The sequence below is a fragment of the Schistocerca americana genome, chromosome 1 (assembly GCF_021461395.2).
Source record: "Schistocerca americana isolate TAMUIC-IGC-003095 chromosome 1, iqSchAmer2.1, whole genome shotgun sequence".
NCBI classification, from domain to species: domain Eukaryota; kingdom Metazoa; phylum Arthropoda; class Insecta; order Orthoptera; family Acrididae; genus Schistocerca; species Schistocerca americana.
In genome coordinates, this window is record NC_060119.1 from 1,216,709,422 (window position 1) to 1,216,736,433 (window position 27,012).

The following is a 27,012-nucleotide window of genomic DNA, read 5'->3' on the forward strand; positions in this document are numbered from 1 at the left end:
AGGTTCAATTTTTAACGGTAACTGCCATTTTGGCGATAGTTAATAATTTATTTAGCGCCGAAATACATCAAGCTGTAAAATGGAGTTAACACCACTTCTTACCAAAGGAAAATCTTTGTGTTATATCAGTAAAAGGCACGTGTATGTGTTCAAATTTTAGTAAGTCTTTTCCCTGTGCCGCATCATTGCAATGTATGCATGGTACTTAACGGATTTGGAATGGTTAAGTTAAGGGGTAACCAGATGCCCTTCCTGTTGCCACCCTGTTAGCCCCCAGGATGGAATATGTGTAGCCCAACTGTCTCTGTGCGCTGTTATTAACGTGAACGTGGGCGAAAGTTTTTTAAATGTATACGAATCCTGTAACTGTGGCGGGATTTGGGTTGTTGTTGTTGTGGTCTTCAGTCCTGAGACTGGTCTGATGCAGCTATCCATGCTACTCTATCCTGTGCAAGTTTCTTCATCTCCGAGTACTTACTGCAACCTACATCCTTCTGAATCTGCTTAGTGTATTCATCTCTTGGTCTCCCTCTACAATTTCTACCCTCCACGCTGCCCTCCAATGCTAAATTTGTGATCCCCTGATGCCTCAGAACATGTCCTACCAACCGGTCCCTTCTTGTTGTCAAGTTGTGCCACAAATTCCTCTTCTCCCCAATTCTATTCAATACCTCCTCATTAGTTATGTGATCTACCCATCTAATCTTCAGCATTCTTCTATAGCACCACATTTCGAAAGCTTCTATTCTCTTCTTGTTCAAACTATTTAACGTCCATGTTTCACTTCTGTACATGGCTACACTCCATACAAATACTTTCAGAAACGACTCCCTGACACTTAAATCTATACTAGATGTTAACAAATTTTTCTTCTTCAGAAACGCTTTCCTTGCCATTGATAGTCTACATTTTATATTCTCTCTACTTCGACTAGCCTGGAATTCACCTTGTAGGATGTGAGAAACCGCATACAAACCGCAACAGGGCTGCCCGGCACACCGACCCTCGTTGTTAATCCGCCGGGCTCATTCGATGCGGGGCCGGCGCATCTCCCCGTCCTGGAGGCGGTGTTTTTACACACGGCTATCTGGAGGGGTTTCAGATTTCGAAGTTTAACCAGTAATAAAGTTTTTCAAATAATTCTTAGTTTTGATCACTTTTTCTGCTTAATTCTGTCTGGTGAATATTACTATGGTGCCGCCAATAGTCGAGAATGATCATCACAAGTGCTGTAAAGGTATGTAACGTGACCGGGAGCTCTCACCTTGATGAACCGCTGTCAGTCGACAAAGGCAGTGACCAGATTATACTGAGGTGACACAAGTCATGGGATACAAAAGTCATGGTGTTAGTATCGCGTACACAAGGCGTAAGGGGCAGTGCATTGGTGGGGCTGCCATTTGTACTCAGGTGATTCATGTGGAAAGGTTTTTGACCTGATTATGGGCGCACGACCGGAATTAAAACTTTCAACGTGGACTGGTAGTTCAAACTAGACACATGGGACATTCAGTTACTGAAATCGTTACTGCATTCAGTATTCCGAGAGTCACGATGTCAAGAATGTGCCGCGAATACGAAATTGCAGACATTACCTGTCACCACGTACAACACAGTGACCGAAGATTTTCCCTTAACATCAGAGCATCGCAATTTGTGTAGAGGTGCCAGTTCTATTAGACAAGCAACACTGAGTGAAACAACCGCAGGAATCAAGGTGGGACGTACGACGAACGTATACGTTAGGCCAGTGCAGCGAAATATAGCGTTAATGAGCTATAGCAGCCGACGACCGACGCGAGTGCCTTTGCTAACAGTACGACATTGCCTGCAGCTTCTCTCCTAAGCTCGTGACCATATCGGTGCGACCGTAGACGACTGAAAATCTATGGCATAGTCGGATGAGCTGCGATTTTAGAGTAAGAACTGATGGTAGGGTTCGAGTGTGGCACAGACCCCACGAAAGCCATGGACCCAGGTAGTCAACGAGGCACTGTGGAAAATGGTGATGCTGTGTTTACGTGGGATGGGTTGCGTCCTCTAGTCCAAGTGAACCGATCATAAAATAGAAATGGCTATGTTCGGCTACTTGGAGAGAATTTGGAGCCATTCATGGACTTAATGTTCCCAAAAAACGATGGAATTTTTGTTAACAGCAACACACTGTTAGCCGGCCCAAGTGGCCGTGCGGTTAAAGGCGCTGCAGTCTGGAACCGCAAGGCCGCTACCGTCGCAGGTTCGAATCCTGCCTCGGGCATGGATGTTTGTGATGTCCTTAGGTTAGTTAGGTTTAACTAGTTCTAAGTTCTAGGGGACTAATGACCTCAGCAGTTGAGTCCCAAAGTACTCAGAGCCATTTGAAGCATGTTTTGAACACACTGTTCCCTATTGGTTTGAAGAACAATCTCGACATATCTAGTTAATTATTGGCCACCCAGATCGCTCGACCTGAATCTAATAGAACATTTGTGGGACATAACACAGAGGTCAGTTCGCAACAGTTTCGCAGTCATTGACGGCTATAGTGGCAGCATGGTTCGATATTTCTGCAGGGGACTTCCAACGACTTTTTGAATCCATGCCTCGTCGAGTTCTTGCACTGAGCCGGGCAAAAGGAGGTCCGACATGATAGTAGGAAGTATCCCACGACTTTTTTTCACCTTAGAGTATAACGCTTGCGTAGAAAAGGAGGACAATATTTGAAATTGAAGCAGGAATAAACCACTACTCTTTTGATTGAGCCACGAACATCAATTGCATTTCAGCATCACACAATTAAATACGCGATTTTACAAGCGCAATTAACTTCCAAGAAACTAGACAAATAACCAAGCCCTTTTGTCCCATACTTTCGTAGTTCGTTTGCTCTCTATCACCCTTCAGAGTATGTAAAATAATTTGTGTGCCACCTGTACATCTACACTACTGGCCATTAAAATTGCTACACCAAGAAGAAATGCAGATGGTAAACGGGTATTCATGGACAAATATATTATACTAGAACTGACATGTGATTACATTTTCACGCAATTTGGATGCATAGGTGCTGAGAAATAAGTACCCAGAACAACCACCTCTGGCCGTAATAACGGCCTTGATACGCCTGGGCATTGAGTCAAATAGAGCTTGGATGGCGTGTACATTTAGAGCTGCCTATGCAGCTTCAACACGATGCCATAGCACGATGCCATAGTTCATCAAGAGTAGTGACAGTCGTATTGTGACGAGCCACTTGCTCGGCCACCATTGACAAGACGTTTTCAGTTGGTGAGAGATCTGGAGAATGTGCTGACCAGGGCAGCAGTCGAACTTTTTCTGTATCCAGAAAGGCCCGTACAGGACCTACAACATGCGGTCGTGCATTATCCTGCTGAAATGTAGGGTGTCGCTGGGATCGAATGAAGGGTAGAGCCACGAGTCGTAACACATGTGAAATGTTACGTCCACTGTTCAAAGTGCCGTCAATGCGAACAAAAGGTGACCGAGACGTGTAACCAATGGCACCCCACACCATCACGCCGGGTGATACGCCAGTATGGCGATGCCGAATACGCGCTTCCAATGTGTGTTTACCTCCATGTCGCCAAACACGGATGCGACCATCATGATGCTGTAAACAGAACCTGGATTCATCCGAAAAAATGACGTTTTGCCATTCGCGCACCCAGGTTCGTCGTTGAGTACACCATCGCAGGCGCTTCTGTCTGTGATGCAGCGTCAAGGGTAACCACAGCCATGGTCTCCGAGCTGATGGTCCATGCTGCTGCAGACGCCGACGTACTGTTCGTGCAGGTGGTTGTTGTCTTGCAAACGTCCCCATCTGTTGACCCAGGGATCGAGACGTGGTTGCACGATCCGTTACAGCAATGCGGATAATATGCCTGTCATCTCGACTGCCAGTGATACGAGACCGTTGGGGTCCAGCACGGCGTTCCGTATTACCCTCCTGAACCCACCGATTCCATATTCTGCTAACAGTCATTGGATCTCGACCAACGCGAGCAGCAATGTCGCGATACGATAAACCGCAATCTCGATAGGCTACAATTCGACCTTTATCAAAGTCAGAAACGTGACGGTACTCATTTCTCCACCTTACACGAGGCAACACAACAACGTTTCATCAGGCAACGCTGGTTAACTGCTGTTTGTGTAAGAGATATCGGTTGGAAACTTCCCTCATGTCAGTACTTTGTAGGTGTCGCCACCGGATCCAACCTTGTATGAATGCTCTGAAAAGCTAATCATTTGCATATCACAGCATCTCCTTGCTGTCGGTTAAATTTCGCGTCTGGAGCACGCCATCTTTTCGGTGTAGCAATTTTAATGGCCAGTACTGTACTTGTTTCGCCTCCGAAGCGGAGTGGTCAGCATAGATGGCTGCTATTTGTTACTGCCTGGTATTTTTTCTTGGAGGGAGAACTGGTATGGAATGCACTCAGCCTTGTGATTTTCAATTGAGGAGTTATGGGCGACAATAGTGACACTGACATGGTAAAAATTGCTTCTGTAACGAACCGTACAAATATAGGATTTCTGCCCGCTTGCATGCCGTATGATCGGCCCTTGTTTAACAGCTCTGTAAGTAGGGTCAACATGGAGTTAGATTAGCTGCTTCGGGTTGCTATCGGGTCAGATATGGGTTTAGTTCTTGTTTATGCTATTGATACGTTGGGTTTTACTAGGCATGGCCAGTTGCATCTCAGTGGGAAAGGAAAGGGTAAAATCGTTGGTTTGATAGTAAAATCTTTAAAATCTTTAGAAGTGTGGGGGGGGGGGGGGGGACACTGAAGCTCGGACAGGCAAGTACTGAAGATATTAGAATATTACAAGATTCTCATAAAAGTGCAGTGAAAAATAATGTTAGATTTTTGCATAAGAATATCAGAGGATTAAGAAACAAAGTAGAGAAGATTCTTGGTTGAAAGATGTGAGTATAATAGATTTACTATGCCTGACTGAACAGTTATATATGGAAAATGTAAACTTAAGGCGATACAAGCGTTCAGTACGTGTAAGTAGGGAAAGTATGGGAAAAAGGGGTGTTGCCACATATGTTAAAAGTAATCGTAGTTTGAAAAATTTAGAAACTACAAATTTTTATGGAGGGCAACATATACAAGCATGCGCCTGTGAGCTTAAACTAAATAATGGTACTTTTATATTTGTAACTATGTATAGCACCCCACAGGGAAATTTTTAGCTGTTTCTGGAACTGTAAGAGATTCATAGGAAGAATAACTCTCAAGTATTAGTCGATTCAGAACGTCATACAGTAAAGCAAAACACTTCTCCAAAATTGTGGGCTCAATTAAATGTTTAACAACTGCAAATTTTATGGAAAGCTTGCGGGAATTAAGACTTGGGTGACGTTTACTGGGAACCTGATGCTTATTTAAAATGTAACTTATTTCTCGATACCTTTCTGAGTGTATCTGAAAACAGTTTGCCTTTGAAAACAGTGAAATATATTTATACGAAACTACGACTTAATAAAAGTATAAAAATCTTGTAACCAGGAAAGAAAGAATAATGACCCAGAGACATTCAACTATTAAAAAAACTGTTGTACTGAATTAAAAGTCTGAGTAAGTCTGTGTATTATGTCTGAGAATAGCATTTCTGACAATAAAACAGGTTGCAATATTGTAAAAGGGAACCAGGGCAGCGAAGAGCACAGTAAGATGATATTATCACCAAACTGAATGAAACGTTTATTAACAAACAGTCAGAAATTGAAAAAAATTTTAATAATCGCTTTTTAAATGTTATGGACATCATAGGATACAGACATTATACATAGAAGAGGCAGCAGTTACGAAATTTAATAAAATTTAAATTCTGCCCACCCCTCATTCTGAAATTAGGAAAGTAATAAACTCACTCAAAAGGAAACACTCGCATGGAATTGATGCATTTTCAACAGATCACTAAAAGGTTGTTCCCAAGAGGTGGGTAGGATTCTAAGCCACATGGGTAATAGATCACTGAAACAGGGTATTTTTCCTGATAGAATTAAATATGTTAGTTTTAAATCATTGGGTAAAAAGGTGGATAAGTCTGATGCTAACAACTACCACCCAATCTCACTTTTGACAGCTTTATTCAAAATGTCGAAAAGTAATGTGTTCAAGATTAGCTTCACATGTTTGTTCAACTAAAGTGCTAACAAAATTCAGGCAGTAGGGAGCTAGGTTGGAGCGGCAATTTGCTGGTGCCCAAATGAAAGTGTCGCACACAATACGCATTTTTCAAACAAACTCGATATATTTATACATTTCAGAGATCCCTGATTAAACAGTTTTGCGCAACTTACGATTCACATCCAATCAAAGATTAACAAAATTTAGCTGTAGTTATTACTATAAGGTCATTAACCAAGATACTCGAACTTCAGAGCTCAACAGCAGCGGCTAGTTTAAACATTACACCAAGACAGGAATTCAGTTAAATTCAGATAGGACGAAATAATTAGTCAAATAAATGAAAGAGTCATTAAGTGAAATTAAACCAGTTTGCTGATACAGAGCCGGCCGTTGTGAAGCGGTTCTAGGCGCTTCAATCTGGAACCGCGCCTCCGCTACGGTTGTGTATGCTGGGCATGGATGTGTGTGATGTCCTTAGGTTACTTAGGTTTAAGTAGTTCTAAGTTCTAGGGGAGTGATGACCTCAGATGTTAAGTCCCATAATGCTCAGAGCCATTTGAACTGATACAGAGATTAAAATAGCGGACCAACAAATGTACCTTTGTCACACAGGGTAGAGCACTGTGGAAGTAATTTTTATACTCTCTCGGATTCACGCCACATCAAACATTGACCCCCAAGAGAGTGGTCTACCTTAGCGCATTTAAAACAACTCGGCCATAACTGAAACGTATAATACAGAAATTGGCGAAATATCCAAAATATAACTTATACATTTGTAAAATAAATAAAACCAGTTTTACGTCAAATTGTCTAACACCTGAGGCAAGGATCGGAAAGTAATATCAGGTCTGGGCACTTTTGAAAATTTCTATTGGGGTACAGAAGAAAAATCTCATACTCGTTACTAGTTTTTTATTTTAATTTTCACACAATAATATGAAATACATTAGATAAGCTTGTTTATATTCAAAAATCCAGAAAAAAGCTCAAATTCCTTACTAATTTTTCTTTTAATTTTCACTCTCAGACTGATATAAAATACAATAGGTAGGCATACCTGTATTAAAAGTTCTAGAAGAAATCTTATATTCTTCAATATTTTTTTAATTTTTATTTTGATTCACAAAAAATATGAACTACAGTAGATAGGCATATTTGTATCGAAAAACCCAGAAACAACTTATATTGAGTGCTATTATTTATTTTAATTTTCACTCACAAACATGAAATACAACCGATAGTCCTATTTGTACTAAAAATCAATTACATTTGCGGTCTTGGGCCAGTTTCTTAAAGTTATGTTGATGTGGGGAGCAGCTTACGCGAATAATGTCTTCAAGGGGGGCATCCGTTAATCTTGAGCGATACTTGTTCTTCAAGAATTCATTTTATAAAATGATATTCCACAAATACTCGTGTAGCCAAATGTAATAGCCAGGTATGTGGCTAATTTTAGCAATTATCATATTTTTCGGGGCATGTTTGCTCCAAAATTCATCAGCGAATGAAGTTTTATACTTTCTCAAGGAAATGTCTTCCTGCAAGTCTATTATCTACATTTGGAGTAAAGGCTTTGGAAGGCAGAACAATTTCGTAGCCACATCCGCCCAATCTGCCTCTACAGAAACTTCAAAAGGCGATTTTAAGCTTCTCTATTTCTGAAAAATCTTGGAATCTTGCTACAAATTCCTTCTTAAGATTTTGCATAAGATTTGATAATACTGAAAACGAATGGCTGAATACTTATGTTTTCCAGTCTATGTTCGTTTAGGGTTTGAGGCACCTACTCTAAACTGTTTCTGGTGGTAAGTGGGGAAAGGCTTCCGTCTTTCCACTAGTGTATTGCAGTGTCGGCTGATACTATACAGCGCCCAGCTGGCTCTGTTGCGCATCACCTGTCGGCCGTGTTTTGCTTTGTGGCGTGTAACACCCTTTCTCGCCTGCACTAACTCTGTTGCAACCCACTTCCACTGTGCCGTATTTTTTGGCCAAATACAGTCAATATACTTCAAAACAAAGTAATTTATCATAGCAACTGCGGATGTTTTCAAGGTCACTTCCTTCACAAATCAGATTGTTATTACTCAACGATGGAGCAGATATTCGAGACGGCCAGTTAGGTAGCTAAACATCGCTTCTGTGTCTTACCCATTCCATATTACCTCAGCTTTGAAAGTATAGGGTTAAAAATAAATGGTCAGAAACTTACATGTCGTCTGAAAACTGAATGAACTGAACTCAAACGTGACAGGAGTATGAAATATATCTTTCGAATTACTGAAATTTGTGGAAGCTTTGGAGACAAGAAGAGTACCTGAGTTGCCTTTAAAACCTGAGAAAGGGGGAACGTAACCATCAGATTTCCAAAAAAAGCGATATTACTAATCTGCCGAAAATGCATTTAAACTATCGATTAATCTTACCAGCCCGCTTAGAAAATTTTGACCAACATAATATTCAGAGGAAATGAGACAAAAATTGAAGTATATTAAGCAAGTGCGTTTCAAGAAGAATGTTCCCATTGAATTACCGTGCTCTCTGTTGATAATAATTATATTCTCTCTTGCCTCTTGGCCCCCAAACTTGAAATCAATCTACTGCAAGAAACTATCAAGCATTCACAAAATGAAAACGATTGCTTACAAAACCAAGACGGTTTTCTTACAGCGTCGTTTTGTCTCGTTTACATTGCATCCTGCTGTTCTATATACTAGACCAGGTCTGTATACGCAAATCCATCCAGGCTGTGTAGCTGATTGCGTAAAGCTAATAATGTCAAGAATAAAACCACAGTCACAAGCGACAATTGCTCGGCTGAAGTTTTAGCGTGGAAAGACGAGGTGGAATTTAACTTTGTCAGCGAGGATGCTCTGAAACTATGAAAAAGTGTTCTTCACAAATACAGCAAACGTAGAAATTTCACGTTTCAAATAAGCGACAAAAATCACAAAATCTGCTGGTTTTACATACACCTTGTGAAATTTGCGATAATTACAGAATGTCGCGAGAAATGGCAGTTTCCTTGTTCTCGTGCAAAAATTCTTTAAATTAGAAGCCACCATTAATGCGAAGTTGTCTTTGTCTGCAGCAACTGAAGTTACTACGTTACAATGTTTTTCAGACATACATGCATGTCTGAAGGAGCAGACACTGCCTTTGACGATTCGCAGATGTGGAAACCACGTAATAGATTCACTTTTTGTGAATATGTTCTAGCGTTAGCTGTTTGTGACAAATGAAACTTTGTGCCGGACCGCGACTATAATCTGGTTTTCCCGCTTTACTGAAGGACATTGTATTGTAATAAATGAAGTATCTGCATATACACAGACGCTTAACGACGTAATCATGACATATAGGAATAAAATGATGATATGATAATAACATTGGTCTTCCTGTGCCCAAGTGGTGGTTAGCCTTCGGCAGTGGAGTGGCGTGGACGTCCTGTTTACGTTCCTGCCATAATAGCACTCGTGCAGTGGTGTTGCGTATCTCACCTGTCCGCATGCACTCACCTTACATACAAGAAGTGTGAAACACCAATACCAAAAATCGACCCTGAGGTTCAGTTTCTCGCAGGAGAATCCAAGACTAATGGCACTGGATATTGAGCACTTTCTGTGAGATAATGTCCAGTGTTTGAAGACGTTTGAATGAAGGCTTTGGTTGGCACAGCCATGGAGGCAACTTCTATCCCCATAACCTGTGTCACCCCACTGTTCAGTGGTGACGGTGTAGATGGAGGGGTCTCAGATGATGTCTTCGTTCCTCTGCTGCTGCTGCTCCTCTGGAGATGACAATGATCTTAATAAAGACTTTTTCATTGTCGACGGGTGGTAGGCGACTTGAACAGCTTGAAATTACATCAGTGGGAATGTCATCCATGTAGTCATCACCTCCACATCTGTTGGTGGTAATTGGATACTTCGAAGTTTCAGAGAGCTGAAACAGACATGACCCCCTTGGCTGCCTCCAAAGCACATCTTCGGTTTTCCATCTTAAATGATGGTGACACGATAGCAGTCAATTCACAAATAGGATGGGACACGTTTGGGAAGACTGATGTGGAACTGTCACATTCTGTTTAGGTTGCATCAGTTTTTCATTCATATGGCTAATAGAATTTCCAAAGGGGCTCAGTCCAGTAACCTCCATCTCGGCAGGAACCTCAAGAAGTAGACTGATATCCAGATCGTCCTCTGTCTGAGCCCTGCATGTTAGACCTGCGTATTCTTTATATGGCCATCACATCTACATCCACATCTACATCCATACTCCGCAAGCCACCTGACGGTGTGAGGCGGAGGGTACCTTGAGTACCTCTATCGGTTCTCCTTTCTATTCTAGTCTCGTATTGTTCGTGGAAAGAAGGATTGTCGGTATGCCTCTGTGTGGGCTCTAATCTCTCTGATTTTAACCTCATGGTCTCTTCGCGAGGTATACGTAGGAGAGAGCAATATACTGCTTGACTCCTCGGTGAAGATATGTTATCGAAACTTCAACAAAAGCCCGTACCGAGCTACTGAGCGTCTCTCCTGCAGAGTCTTCCACTGGAGTTTATCTGTCATCTCCGTAATGCTTTCACGATTACTAAATGATCCTGTAACGAAGCGCGATGCTCTCCGTTGGATCTTCTCTATCTCTTCTACCAACCCTATCTGGTATGGATCCCACACTGGTGAGCAGTATTCAAGCAGTGGGCGACCACGTGTACTGTAACCTACTTCCTTTGTTTTCGGATTGCATTTTCTTAGTATTCTTCCAATGAATCTCAGCCTGGCACCTGCTATACCGGCGATAATTTTATATGGTCCTACCATGCCTACTCCCAGATAATTTATGGAATTAACTGCTTCCAGTTGCTGACCTGCTATATTGTAGCTAAATGATAAGGGATCTATCTTTCTATGTATTCGCAGCAGATTACACTTGTCTACATTGAGATTCAATTGCCATTTCCTACACCATGCGTCAATTCTCTGCAGATCCTCCAGCATTTCAGTACAATTTTCCATTGTTACAAACTCTCGATATACCACAGCATCATCCGCAAAAGCCTCAGTGAACTTCAGATGTTATCCACAACATCATTTATGTATATTGTGAACAGCAACGGTCCTACGACACTCCCCTGCGGCACAACTGAAATCACTCTTACTTCGGGAGACTTCTCTCCATTGAGAATGACATGCTGCGTTCTGTTATCTAGGAACTCTTCAATCCAGTCACAAAATTGGTCTGACAGTCCATATGCTCTTACTTTGTACATTAAACGACTGTGGGGAACTGTATCGAACACCGTGCGGAAGTCAAGAAACACGGCATCTACCTGGGAACCCGTGTCTATGGCCCTCTGAGTCTCGTAGACGAATAGCGCGAGCTGGGTTTCACGCGATCGTCTTTTTCGAAACCCATGCTGATTTCTACAGAGTAGATTTCTAGTCTCCAGAAAAGTTATTATACTCGAATATAATACGTGTTCCAAAATTTTACAACTAAATTCTAAATTTATGACAATCTCGAGTCACACTCAGAATCCTTCCGCAAGTCGTGTGGTTGACCATCTTAACATACACCACAATGCTCAAGATTGAAATATAGGATGCCCATGTGCTCAAACAAAGATCTCCGAGGCAGTGGAGGAAACGTCGCCGTGATCCTTTGGACATGTGCCACATGCTGTCTCAGGAAGAAGATGACCCCAACGACAGTGATCTTCACCTAGTCAACCATCAGTCTCGCCTCAGATGGGCATAGCATCAGCGATGCAAACACACACAGCGAAATGCTCATGCATGCAGGACAGCAGTTGGAACCGAATTGCGAGTCCTTGGCGGATGCAGCACATATCACTGTAGACACAGTGCTTCAAAATGGCGACAACCAACCCAGCATGCCTCTATAGTCTGACGATATCAGTGAAGGAGCACATAATGGGGTGGCTGCAGCTGCATCATTTTGCAGATCCTAACTGATTATGGATTTAGGAGAGGGATTGCTGCCGATGGGGGAGCCGTTTCGAACCTCGGAGGCTCTTCCTACCTTCATGAGTGCCCGTTTTCACCAATCCACAGCAAGCTTGTCGGATAGGCTATATCAGTCCTAACACCTTCGGTTCACACATTAAGCTCCATATGTTGAGGGTGACTCTCCTGCAGGAGGCTCGCCTCTATCTGCTTTCGCTGATTCATGGGTATGACATCTACCAAATGCCGTACATGGATACCGACTGTGGGATGGCCAGGTTCCTGAAGGAAGAAATCAAGGTGGATGACATGATCTTCCTCCCATCAGTTCGGAACCTCATTGTCAGTTTTCGAGACATCAGGATCAGCAAGGTTTACGTTCCCTCCAGTATTGGTGACCAGTATAACAACATCGTCCACATTAGCGACTTTTGCTGCATATTATCCCGATGGGACAAATCCCACAATTCACTAGAAGCTCAGACTTAACCAGCGGTTAAACAGACTGCAACTGATAGATACCTGGCGATGCATGGAGGGAAACTTTCAGCCACTGAATGATCCAGGACTTACAGTGCCGTCGCTCAATGTGGAGCTATGGCAGACGGCATTCTCTGACCATGTCGGTAATGTCTCAACGTTATCCTTACCATGTAAGTATGTGTGACATGGACAGGGCTTATGGAAACTGAACGTTGCGCTCCTCAAGAAAACAGAGTGCCAGCAGCTGATAATGGAGAAATGGAAGATGTGTAAGAGGCACATTCTATCGTATCTGTCCATGCTTAGGTGATGGCTTCACTGTGCCAAGCACGCCTTCCGTCACACGCAGTTCCAAATGCGCATGAAACAATGCGTTGGCATCAATTGGAATACTATTTCATGCTACTGAGGGTGTTCTGCATCCAAGCACTGTCTGCTGCATGCCATGGGGAATTACAGTGGATAAGGCGAAGACCATTATGCTCATGCGTCGGCGTCTGGAGGGCACACTTTTATGTGTGCATTTTTGGGACTGGATCAGAGGCGAACCGCTGCCCATGCACTATAAAACAAGCAAAAATCGGAGATGTTCGAGAACGACAGTACGCGCCCTTCACGTACCGGTTTGGCAACGGTTGAGGGCCCAAAAGGATATTGCAGATGCCTTTCTCCAACACTAGTAGTGGTTCTACGAAGTAGAGGATCAGACGCCTCGGCAACAGACGGTTATCTCCGTTCACTGAGTGGGGTTCTCAATGGAGAGCATCCAGGAGGCGAGGATGTTGAACATTGTCGGCCTCTCACCAGGATAACAGTGACTTCGAAGTTATACCCAGACTGTAGCCACTCACATTCGATGTATCCCGCCCCGGATTCTCTCCTTGAACCAAACATGCCTGAATGGTGACAGTGATACAGAGACGGCACTAGGAGATTTTAGGGACGTCGTCATCCTGGCTTGTTGGTTGAGTGGAGCCATTTTGTCGGTGGACTTCGAGAACGACTTCAATAGGGCGACTCACGACTGCCTCGAGGCAGCATTGGAACAGATGGTCATCCCTCGGCCTTCCCCCCGGCCTTGTCACCCCTTCACAGACTAGAGTTCTACCGACTGAGTTTTTCTTTTTTTAATATGTTTAAATAAAATCTTTTGTTGTGGTGAAATTCATTTTCAAATCACATTACTGGCCATTAAAATGGCTACACCACGAAGATGACGTGCTACAGACGCGAAATTTAACCGACACGAAGAAGATGCTGTGATATGCAAATGATTAGCTTTTCAGAGCATTCATACAAGGTTCGTGCCTGTGGCGACACCTACAAAGTGCTGACATGAGGGAAGTTTCCAACCGATTTCTCATACACAAACAGCAGTTGATCGGCGTTACCTGCTGAAACGTTGTTGTGATGCCTCGTGTAAGGAGGAGAAATGCGTACCATCACGTTTCCGACTTTGATAAAGGTCGGATTGTAGCCTATCGCGATTGTGGTTTATCGTATCGCGACATTGCTGCTCGCGTTGGTCGAGATCCGACGACTGTTAGCAGAATATGGAATCGGTGGGTTCAGGAGGGTAATACGGAACGCCGTGCTGGATCCCAACGGCCTCGTTTCACTAGCAGTCGAGATGACAGGCATCTTATCAGCATGGCTGTAACGGATCGTGCAGCCACGTCTCGATCCATGAGTCAGCAGATGGGGACGTTTGCAAGACAACAACCATCTGTACGAACAGTTAGATGACGTTTGCAGCAGCATGGACTATCAGCCCGGAGACCATGGCTGCGGTTACCCCTGATGCTGCATCACAGATAGGAGCGCCTGCTATGGTGTACTCAACGACGAACCTGGGTGCACGAATGGCAAAACGTCATTTTTTCGGATGGATCCAGGTTCTGTTTACAACATCATGATGGTCGCATCGGTGTCTGGCGACATCGCGGTGAACGCACATTGTAAGCGTGTATTGCCGGCCGGGGTGGTCGAGCGGTTCTAGGCCGTACAGACTGGAACCGCGGGACCGCTCCGGTCGCAGGGTCGAATCCTGCCTCGGGCATGGATGTGTGTGATGTCCTTAGGTTAGTTAGGTTTAAGTAGTTCTAAGGGACTGATGACCTCAGAAGTTATGTCCCATAGTGCTCAGAGCCATTTTTGAAGCGTGTATTCGTCTTCGCCATACCGGCGTATCACCCGGCGTGATGGTATGGGGTGCCATTGGTTACACGTCTCGGTCCACTTTGAACAGTGGACGTCACGTTTCAGATGTTTTACGACCCGTGGCTCTATTCTTTATTCGATCCCTGCGAAAAAAAAAGGTTCAAATGGCTCTGAGCACTATGGGACTTAACGTCTATGGTCATCAGCCCCATAGAACGTAGAACTACTAACCTAAGGACATCACACAATACCCAGTCATCACGATGCAGAGAAAATCCCTGACCCCGCCGGGAATCGAACGCGGGAACGCGTGCACGGGAAGCGAGAACGCTACCGCACGACCACGAGCTGCGGACCCTGCGAAACCCTACATTTCAGCAGGATAATGCACTACCGCATGTTGCAGGTCCTGTACGGGCCTTTCTGGATACAGAAAATGTTCGACTGCTGCCCTGGCCAGTACATTCTCCAGACCTCTCACCAATTGAAAACGTCTGGTCAATGGTGGCCGAGCAACTGGCTCTTCACAATATGCCAGTCACTACACTTGATGAACTGTGATATCGTGTTGAAGCTGCATAGGCAGCTGTACCTGTACACGCCATGCAAGCTCTGTTTGACTCAATGCCCAGGCGTATCAAGGCTGTTATTACGACCAGAGGTGGTTGTTCTGGGTACTGATTTCTCAGGATCTATGAACCCAATTTGCGTGAAAATGTAATCACATGTCGGTTCTCGTATAATATATTTGTCCAATGAATACCCGTTCATCATCTGCATTTCTTCTTGGTGTAGCAATTTTAATGACCAGCAGTGTATTTCATTAATCGAGGAAATAATTAATACAAATTTAACAAACAACAAAGAAACAAACAATTTTAGTGTATATTTGTATCCATAAGAAGTATCTTTTAAACAACATAAATTGGTTTTTGTACCCAAACATGAATTGGGAGACGACGTCACAGCTTTACTTCCACCAGTATGGTTTCTTCTCCTACCTTCCATGATATCAAGAAGTTTTCATGCATGCAGTATTGGCAGAAGGGAGACGAGGGGCGGAATGCATCAGACTAGCTAGGAGACTGAAGTAGCACAGTGGCTAACATACTGGACTCGCATTCGGGAGGACGGCGTTTCAAATCCGCTTCCGGCCATCCTGATTTAGGTTTCCCGCGATTTCCCTAAATCGCTTCAGGCAAATGCCAGGACAGTTCCTTTGAAAGGGCACGGCCGACTTCCTTCCCCATCCTTCCATAATCCTATGGGACCGATGACTTCGCTCTTCGGTCCCTTCCCCGAAATCAGCCAACCAACGTGTCGATTAAACTTGTCACACAGTACCAAGTGGACAACTAGTCGCGCAGTAGTAAGCCACGACAGCAATCCCGTTCTTTTCTGTCATCCATGACAGCAGTCTCCTCTGAAAGACTCGGCAGCGGAACACAGTGGCTTAAAAAGCGCCGCGGAGGTGATTACAGTGGAATAATTAACCGCGACGCGGCGGCAGGTAGTGCAAACTTGGTAATTATCTCCTCGCCTGGGCGCGGGCGCGCGTATTAATATCCGCAGCTGGCGGCGCGCTTCCTCCGCGGGAAGAGCGGGTCCGGGCGGGGTCCCCGGGAGGCGCCATCAGGCCTCCAGTGAACCGCGTAACGCAATTAGCCGCCCTGCCCCGACCTGGGACCTGGGGCCTGGGGCCTGGGGTCTGGGGTCTGGCTCCCGCCTCCCGCTACCGGCTGATTGCCGCACCGCACCTCCTTCCGAGCCACGGCGCGGTCCCCGACACTCAGCGGACGGTTCCGACATATCAGGATCTGAGATGACTTGCGGGCGGGTGCTTCAAGAAATACGGTGCTGCTACAGTAGAGCCACTAGGGTATCTCGTTCCACCAGTTGTACTACAGGTCTTCCCTCTCCTTTTTTGTCCTTAATTTTGTACAAGACCCAGGGTGGAACCCATAAAAATGGAGTAGGTGGTTGGGTAAGGGGCGAATGCCTATTATTTCTCTAGAGTTTGTCGTCTAGGCGCACCAAAGGCAAAGCCACAGGAGAGATACTTCTGCTGTTTTTAACTGTGTGATCAGCCCATGTGATTTTCCCCTCCTTAAATTATAGTATAACAGTCCGTGCAGCTGTGTTAGCCACAAAACCAGGGTGATGTAGTGGATAGGACGTCTACCTAGTAAGTCCTGGCCTTGGCACAAATTTTAATTCATTATTTCAGCTTTTATGGTTATTGAAGAGTTTGGTTCGTTAAGTTATTCTTTTAAAAGTCTCTTCAATCACTTCGCAGTATGAGGATACGTCAAAGAAACAGACAGCGGCTGTTGAAGAAGAACGAATGCAGGCAAGACGTCAGTCACATATGCTCCGTCCCTTATTGTTATTAAAAGAATGGTAGGCTACGCTCTGCCGTACTGCTGACTCTACACTGACGAGACAAAATGTTATGACAACATGATTAATAACGCGTTCGTAGGTTTGCTGAGTTATGTGGTAACAGACGTCCATGCAAGGAGCACCCATTTCCCATTAATTACTGCCCTGTAGCTTTTGGGCAACCGATAACGTTCAAAATGGTTCAAATGGCTCTAAGCTCTATGAGGCTTAACATATGAGGTCGTCAGTCCCCTGGACCTAGAACTACTTAAACCTAATTAACCTAAGGACATCACACACATTCATGACCGAGGCAGGATTCGAACCTGCAACCGTAGCAGCCGCGCGCTTCCGGACTGAAGCGCCTAGAACCGCTCGACCACAGCGGCCGGCACCGATAACGTCCAAGATGTCTTTTATCGTTTTTAGATGACAGGAATTTCGCGGCCAAAGTATCTATTTGAATTTCCTGCCACACTAAGACGAATGTATCATGACTCCGACATTATGGCTAGGACAGTTATCCTCCTGAAATAGGTCGTGGCTATCAGGGAAGACTTGAGACATGAAGGGTTGCTGGTGCTGCACTATAATATATCAGTTCATTTAGAGACACTTTCCATATCTTTGCGTGCTTACCGAGGTAGACTTCAGAGAGGCTTGCGCACATAGTTCAAATTCACTGTCGTTATAGTCTAAGAACCAAAGCACCCCGAATGAGACGGAAATCGGTAGATATGACAGAATACACTGTCAAGCTGATAGAAATATTGCTCTGAAATGTTCATCAACCGTACGCAGTACACAACTTGTGAAATGTGTTCATATCCTTCAGCATTTAGCGTTCACTTAATCACATTGTTGGAACACCCCAACCACGGTAATCGCCACCATGCCGGAACACTGCCTTCTCCGTATTTCACTATTGGCACTGCTCATTATGACAGGTGATGTTGGCGAAGCATTCGCCAAACCCTTACGCTAACACTGGATGGCCACAGGGTATAACGTGACTCATCACTCCTGATGACACGGAACCAATCATCCACTGTCCAGTGGCGTCATTGTTCACACCATCTCAATTGTCGCTTAGTATTGACTACAGACTGCTTGATCAATGTACCCTATTCCTTTGAACTCCCTACGCATGGACAAAACACTAACTCGACTTTGAAACTCACCCTGTTTTTATGCGATTTTATTTCGTCCACAGTCCGCCATGCTCGCCGGTGTCTGTCCGTCAGAATACGAAATCTGCCTGGTTTTGGTTTAGTGTGGTTGTTCCTCTGTGTCGAAATATCCCTGATGGATGTGTCGCCCAGGTGATATCCAATGGCCGGCAGTGGTGGCCGAGCGGTTCTAGGTGCTACAGTTTTGAACCGCGTGACCACTACGGTCGCAGGTTCGAATCCTGCCTCGGGCATGGATGTGTGTGATGTCCTTAGGTTAGTTAGGTTTAATTAGTTCTAAGTTTTAGGGGACTGATGACCTCAGAAGTTAAGTCCTATAATGCTCAGAGCCATTTGAACCATTTGATATCCAATAACTACTCCACTTTCGAAGCCACTGATCTCTCCTGGCAGACAGATTCTGCTCATACTACTTTTCTATTGTCAACACAGTACACTGCGCTTCATATTATATCGGCGGATCCCGTTCCCTTGGCATCTATTTGTCATAAGCTACGACATGGTCGCGAATAAAACAGTTTCCTGAATGTAGAGTAAATTTCCTTTATTTTACGTCTATGGTCACAATTTTTTGTCATCGGGCTACCGGTTTCGGCATATAATGGCCATCTTCAGATCTGTTTTTAAAAAGAAAACCCTAATGTACTGGAGTCACAGTGGCATCGTCAAATGTTAAACACAAAATCAACACCAGCAATATATATAAATAACAGCATAGGCAAGAGTCATCTTGTCAGCAGCACTAGTGCTCAAAACAAAACAAAAAATAAAATGGCTGTAGTACATTAGGGCATGTTTTTATAAAACATCTCTGAAGATGGTTATTATAGACCGAAACCGGTAGTCTGATGACAAAGTGTTTATTACCATACACGTAAAGTAAAGAAATCTGGTTCTCAAGTCACCATTGCATGTAAAAGTACAGACACGTTTGATCTGATAGTGTATGCTTTGGGAAATATTCACCAGACATGGCACATATTGAATTTAATTTATTCCTACATCTACAGAGAGCTACGTATACAAGGAGTTCGAAATACATCGAACAGTTATTGGGGCTGTGGTTGCGTAAATTGCAGACCTTACAGAAGCGCACTTTAAGGATAGGAAGTGCTCACATGGCAAACTGTTGGACAAAATTGATTGACTTGAAAGGGACCGTGCTGCTACAGTCTTCGAACGGAAGACTGGTATGGCACTGCTTGCTATTCTAGTCTCTCTAGTGCAATTCTCTTCATATCACTCTACGTTCATTTGAACCTGCTTACAAACCTTGGTCTCCATCTCGATTACCATCCCCAATACTTATCCAGATTACCAAATCAACTATTCTTTGACGCCTCTGGATGTGTCCTATAAGCCTATTCTGCCGGTGAGTATTCCGCTCGCCGGCCGCTGTGGCCGAGCGGTTCTAGACGCTTCAGTCCGGAACTACGTGACTGCTACGGTAGCAGGTTCGAATCCTGCCTCGGGCATGGATGTGTGTGATATCATTAGGTTAGTTAGGTTTAAGTAGTTCTAAGTTCTAGGGGACTGATGACCTCAGATGCTAAGTTCCAGACCGCTCAGAGCCATTTGAGCCAATATTCCGCTCCTATGTGGAAAAACAGCAACCTGACAATGAAGAGGGCTGTGCAGCTTAATGAATCTACGCCCATTCAGTGGTTTCCTGTCCTAACTAGTATTGCTCCATAGTACATAAGGAGCAAAGCGACTATGCTATACTTGCTCAAGAAGATCACATGTCATAAGCAATCTCCCTACCACGGCGTCTTACAAGTTGCAACAACAACTCTTCTCAAATCACGTAAACTATCCTGTGTTGATTCATAAATTAGCCGTCCTGTCGACGTGACCTCCAAGGGACGACAAGGCCGGAATGAACACCCACCCAGCTCCGGTCACCAGGTTCAAGATCCAACAAATATGGTTGAGGGAATCCGGCTACCTGGCCAACCGTGGTCGAGGCTGAACCTCATTAGGATAGGTCAAGAGAGTGGTAGTTACATATTAAATAAGTGAGTTTTCCTTTCATCTGCTGACCTTGACTGCAGATTGGAGGAGTAAACAATAAAATACATTTTAAGGGTTGCCCAGGACGAGTATTTGACAGTGATCTGAGGACTCTACACAAAGTTCCTACGAGTGCTATGGACTGGTTGTCACATATGGACTTTTCCATTTGATCGTGGATACTTTTGTCTATTTGTAAAACTATACGAAAAATACGTTCTTTTAATCAAGTTGTACCATAATTCTTTTTTCTCCCCTATCAAGTACAGAATCTGCTTATTACACATACGATCAGCCTATCTTCGTTGTGATTAGCCTTACATGGCTGAAAGTCTTCGATAAATAGACGAATTACTAACTTACGAGAGCTAAATGTTCAAATGTGTGTGAATTTCTAAGGGACTAAACTGCTGAGGTCATCGGTCCCTAGACTTACACACTACTTAAACTAACTTAAACTAACATATGCTAAGAACAACACACCCATGCCCATGCCCATACCCGAGGGAGCTAGCACTCGAACCTCCGTCGGGAGGGGCCGCACTATCCGTGACATGGCGTCTCAAACCACACGACCACTCCGCGCGGCCTACGAGAGCTACTCGGAAAGAAGGAACCGATCGATCGCGAAATGGAAACCACAGCGAAAACCAAAATGTTTTATTCGCAACAGTTTGCTACAGCTTCTAGCTACTTTTCAACATAGTCGCCGCTCCGACTTAGAGATCTGACGTAGCGTTGTACCAACTTTCCAATACCCCAGTTATAGAAGGCAGCTGCCTATGCTTTCCACCATTTCTCTACTCTGGTCTGCAGGTTGTTGTCTGGGTCAAAACGTTGTCTTCATAGTCAGCATTTCACGTGAGCATAGGAGAACATCAGAGAAAGCCAAGTCTGGGCTTTATGATGAGTAATCAAATACTTCCCATCAAAAACGAAAACAGTGCACTGGATCCTCATTGCCCCTGCAGTGCGCGTGCGAGAATGTCATGAAGAAGGAAATGCATGACAGGTACGTTATGTGGGGTTGCATGAAATCAGGCGAAACCTCACAGCGGGCACACATCCTTGGCGGGAGACACTATTTTTCTAGGCATTTTACGTCCTCACTGTGCGCTCAGAACTAAAAGTGCTTACTTTCCGAATAGTAATCATATAAATCTGACGACTAGACACTTAAACTGTCATATTGTTACTCCATATAGTTATCTTTTTTCGTTTAAGATCCGCAAAATAAACATTACGAAAACAGTGTACTTAATAGCATGATTCCCTCCTTGCTAGTAACACAAAAACGACTGTAACAAAATTTCATCCTCTGTACATGAAATGGGCGTAAAGGAATGGTAACGTAGTAACACAGCAGTCATGTGTAGAAAAAGTATTTGATTCAGCAGGGAAAAGTGTTGTACCTAGTGGATAGTGTACCTACAAACACATGATGCTTTTTGATCGGTGCTTCAGAATAATGACCGATTTTAGAATCGGATGAAAAAATGCCAACTATAGACTTCCATAAGCAGTTTCCACCATTTCACACAACTCTTGTTCTTGTTAGAGATGTGGTTGCGTTTTGGGTAGCGTTTATCAATATTGCGCGTTGTACACGTTGAGTGCTCATAATGAACTTAAAGCTATTTGGAATGTACTGCCGGCCGCGGTGGCCGTGCGGTTCTAGGCGCTGCCGTCCGGAACCGCGGGACTGCTACGGTCTCAGGTTCGAATCCTGCCTTGGGCATGGATGTGTGTGATGTCCTTAGGTTAGTTAGGTTTAAGTAGCTCTAAGTTCTAGGGGACTGATGACCTCAGAAGTTAAGTCCCATAGTGCTCAGAGCCATTTGAACCATTTTTTTTTTAATGTACTATTAACTCTTCAGATACAGAATTTTAAGATGAATAACAGGAAAAATATTTTTAGAAGTGTTTATATAATATGTGGACTTGTCTGCCTCTGCACGAATAAGCACAACGACCCTTTCCATTCTTACTTGGTTCCTACTTTCACTATGGATTTTCATTAGCTACAAATTACAACACTAATTCAGTCCCTAATATCTCGTTGAACCTTCCTGCTTTTCTATGGCGTTTAGTGACTGAGTAAGTAAAGCCCTTGTTTGTATACACAAAACTGAAACAAGGCAAAGGGAGTGGACCAAACCCATACTAAGACAACGTATGACTGCCACCTCACGTAATATATACAGTACTGACAAGTTTTTCTCTACTGGAAACTCATTAAATTTCAATAGAATATTTGTTCTTAGGTACATGACCATGTTGTACATTGGTATGGGTTTTCAAATTTGGGAAAAGTTTAATTACCAGAGGAATGATTGTAATTTCAGAAAAGGATTGCGGGACAAAAAATAGCATATGTGATCATTTAAAAATGAAGTACGAAAATATACTGAACTTCTACCACAGGCTGTAACCCCCTCCCCCTCGCTCCAGCATCACTGTCTAATTGGTGGAATGACTGTAACAGCAGTGCCTACTTAGTGGAGTGGGTAGACAGCCGTGCTAGAATTCTTCAAGAGGACGTATCGATACATGTCAGAAAATTATTAAAAGAAAGAAATAAACCAGGTATGCATTCGAAATCTGGTACTCCGCTGGGACATTATGATTCCACAAACTATCTACTGACTTACTGGCTAGCGCTGTTGCAATGCAGTTTACGCACATTTGATTTCAGCGATCTCAAACTAGTATTCTCGTCCCCGATATTGTTATTGCAATAAAATGAATCAGTTGTTATCTGCTGCAGGCTTAGCAGATACGTTATTGAATGAATATTCATTGCAGATTAACGAGTGTAAATATCTGCAGTTTTGTTTGGATGAGGTTTGTTTTTCCAGGAATTGCGTCGTCTACATGTTTATGGTGTTTCTTACCTGTAAACTACGGTTTACATGTTTGATTAAAATGAAGCCATTTTGTGAACGGGGCAATCTTCCTGATCGCAAACGTGGGTAGGCTGCATCAGTTCACATAAGATGCAAAAAACTGGTGATTTCTCAAACTGGGGAACAATCAAGAATGGGGTGCCGCAAGGTTCGGTCTTGGGTCCTCTCCTGTTCTTCATATATATATATATATATTAATGACTTGCCACTCTATATTCACGAAGATGCAAAGCTGGTACTTTTTTCCGATGTTACAAGTATAGCTATCACACCCAACAGACAAGAATTAACTGGTGAAATTGTAAACGATGTTTTTCAGAAAATCATTTAGTGGTTCGCTGCAAATGAGCTCTCATTAAACTACACTCCTGGAAATGGAAAAAAGAACACATTGACTCCGGTGTGTCAGACCCAACATACTTGCTCCGGACACTGCGAGAGGGCTGTACAAGCAATGATCACACGCACGGCACAGCGGACACACCAGGAACCGCGGTGTTGGCCGTCGAATGGCGCTAGCTGCGCAGCATTTGTGCACCGCCGCCGTCAGTGTCAGCCAGTTTGCCGTGGCATACGGAGCTCCATCGCAGTCTTTAACAATGGTAGCATGCCGCGACAGCGTGGACGTGAACCGTATGTGCAGTTGACGGACTTTGAGCGAGGGCGTATAGTGGGCATGCGGGAGGCCGGGTGGACGTACCGCCGAATTGCTCAACACGTGGGGCGTGAGGTCTCCACAGTACATCGATGTTGTCGCCAGTGGTCGGCGGAAGGTGCACGTGCCCGTCGACCTGGGACCGGACCGCAGCGACGCACGGATGCACGCCAAGACCGTAGGATCCTACGCAGTGCCGTAGGGGACCGCACCGCCACTTCCCAGCAAATTAGGGACACTGTTGCTCCTGGGGTATCGGCGAGGACCATTCGCAACCGTCTCCATGAAGCTGGGCTACGGTCCCGCACACCGTTAGGCCGTCTTCCGCTCACGCCCCAACATCGTGCAGCCCGCCTCCAGTGGTGTCGCGACAGGCGTGAATGGAGGGACGAATGGAGACGTGTCGTCTTCAGCGATGAGAGTCGCTTCTGCCTTGGTGCCAATGATGGTCGTATGCGTGTTTGGCGCCGTGCAGGTGAGCGCCACAATCAGGACTGCATACGACCGAGGCACACAGGGCCAACACCCGGCATCATGGTGTGGGGAGCGATCTCCTACACTGGCCGTACACCACTGGTGATCGTCGAGGGGACACTGAATAGTGCACGGTACATCCAAACCGTCATCGAACCCATCGTTCTACCATTCCTAGACCGGCAAGGGAACTTGCTGTTCCAACAGGACAATGCGCGTCCGCATGTATCCCGTGCCACCCAACGTGCTCTAGAAGGTGTAAGTCAACTACCCTGGCCAGCAAGATCTCCGGATCTGTCCCCCATTGAGCATGTTTGGGACTGGATGAAGCGTCGTCTCACGCGGTCTGCACGTCCAGCACGAACGCTGGTCCAACTGAGGCGCCAGGTGGAAATGGCATAGCAAGCCGTTCCACAGGACTACATCCAGCATCTCTACGATCGTCTCCATGGGAGAATAGCAGCCTGGATTGCAGCGAAAGGTGGATATACACTGTACTAGTGCCGACATTGTGCATGCTCTGTTGCCTGTGTCTATGTGGCTGTGGTTCTGTCAGTGTGATCATGTGATGTGTCTGACCCCAGGAATGTGTCAATAAAGTTTCCCCTTCCTGGGACAATGAATTCACGGTGTTCTTATTTCAATTTCCAGGAGTGTATGACAAAACACAGTATATACAGTTCCGCACAGTAAATGGAATGACACCATTAATAAATATAGACTTCGATCAGAAATCGGTAGCTAAGGCAGAATATTCAAAATTTCCATATGTATGCACTGATGAGGGTTGAACTGGAAAAAACACACTGAGGATCTGCTGAAACGTTTGAGTTCTGCTACTTATGCTATTAGGGACATTGCAAATTTTGGCTATATATATCTCAATAAATTAGCTCACCGCGCCTATTTTCATTCTCTGCTTTCGTATGGTATCATATTCTGGGCTAACTCATCATTGAGTAAAAGAGTATTTACTGCACAAAAGCGTGTAATCAGAATAACTGCTGGAGCTCATCCGAGATCATCCTGCAGACACTTATTTAAAGAGCTAGAGATCTTCACTGTAGCCTCACAATATATATTCACTTACGAAATTTGTTATTAACAATCCGGTTGCATTCAAAAGTAATAGCAGTGTACATGGCTACAACACTAGGAGAAAGGGTGATCTTCACTACTCAAGGTTAAATCTAACTTTGGCTCAGAATGGGGTAAATTATGCTGCCACGAAAGTCTTTGGTCACTTACTTAACAGCATCAAAAGTTTTACAGGTAGTCATATAGCATTTAAAAGGAAATTAAAAGAATTTCTTAATGGCAACTCCTTCCACTCATTAGATGAATTTTTGGATAGAGTAAATGGGTAATTTCCCCAACCCCAGAAAAAAAATTAAAAATATTGAGTGTCATGTAATATTTTGTGTAATGTAATATCTTGTATAGACACCTTTTATTAACCTGACACGTTCCACATCATTACGAAGTGTCGTATTCACGATCTATAGAACAAGTACTAATCTAATCTAATCTAATCATTAGTACAAAATGTGCGTAACTTGGGGTAGGAGGACGGTGAGGAGGTTCTTGTTGGCTTACTAAGCTTTGCACACGTACTGGCCGAATGTATCCAACATTGCAGTGCAGCATACGTCGATAAACTGAACGACAGTGTCTGGGACGTGCTACGGTGTGTATGCACGTCTAAACGAACGAGCTACGGCTTCCTCGCCGTACGTCAGCCAGCTAAGTACGACGATTTCCGAGTTGATTAATCGCACCGCTCAAAGATAGGGAGCGGCTGTGGAGCCGAGGCTCATATTTCCAGTTCTCTTCTGGCTCCCCTGGAACTCAATTTCCGGCGCGTCGGTAAGTTACTCCCAGCGCTGCCCATCGGCAGCAGATAAAGAACGGCGCGCGGATCTACCCGTTAGCAGAGGCGTTAGATAAGTCACGCATGATGGCCTCAGTCCGATGGTGCCGGAAATTCTAGCGAAACGTTTGCGGCACCACGAATACTCCACGTGAATCCTCATTTATCCGATGCCTCTTGTAGTAGGACATACACTGCAACAGCGTACAGTTGATGACGAAATATATGGAACAACAGAGAGAAATGCATGCTTGGACTTAAATGAGATGCTAGCCAAGCCTCTAGATTGCGCTGTCGTATATGACCAAAGGCGAGACTTGTGTAGTGTCCTCAATTCGTTGCCAGTGTCAGTTGTGGTCAGTACAGCGTTCTGTATAGTGGTGGGTGCATTATTGCATTATGTCGGAGGTAAGTGAATTCGGACGTGGGGAAATTTTTGGTGTTCGTGTAGTGAGTGCTTCGGTCGCCGATATAACCAAAGCGTTTGGCGCTTCAAGAGACACCGTATCGTAGATTTATACCGCATTGTGTTGAGTGGTCGTAACGGACGGTCATTTCTACATCTACATCTTCACGGATACTCTGCAAATCACATTTACGTGTCTGGCAGAGGGTTCATCGAATCACCTTCACAATTATCTATTATTCCAATCTCGTATAGCGCGATAGAAAGAATGAACGCCTATATCCTTCCGTGTAGATTTATACCGCATTGTGTTGAGTGGTCGTAACGGACGGTCATTTCTACATCTACATCTTCACGG

General features: G+C 44.3%; 1 protein-coding gene across 1 annotated transcript in view; it reads left to right on the forward strand.

Annotated features, from left to right (window-relative positions):
• Positions 1–27,012, forward strand: part of LOC124598129 (lachesin-like) — a 702,598-nt gene that overhangs the window by 610,008 nt on the left and 65,578 nt on the right. The window lies entirely within an intron of this gene.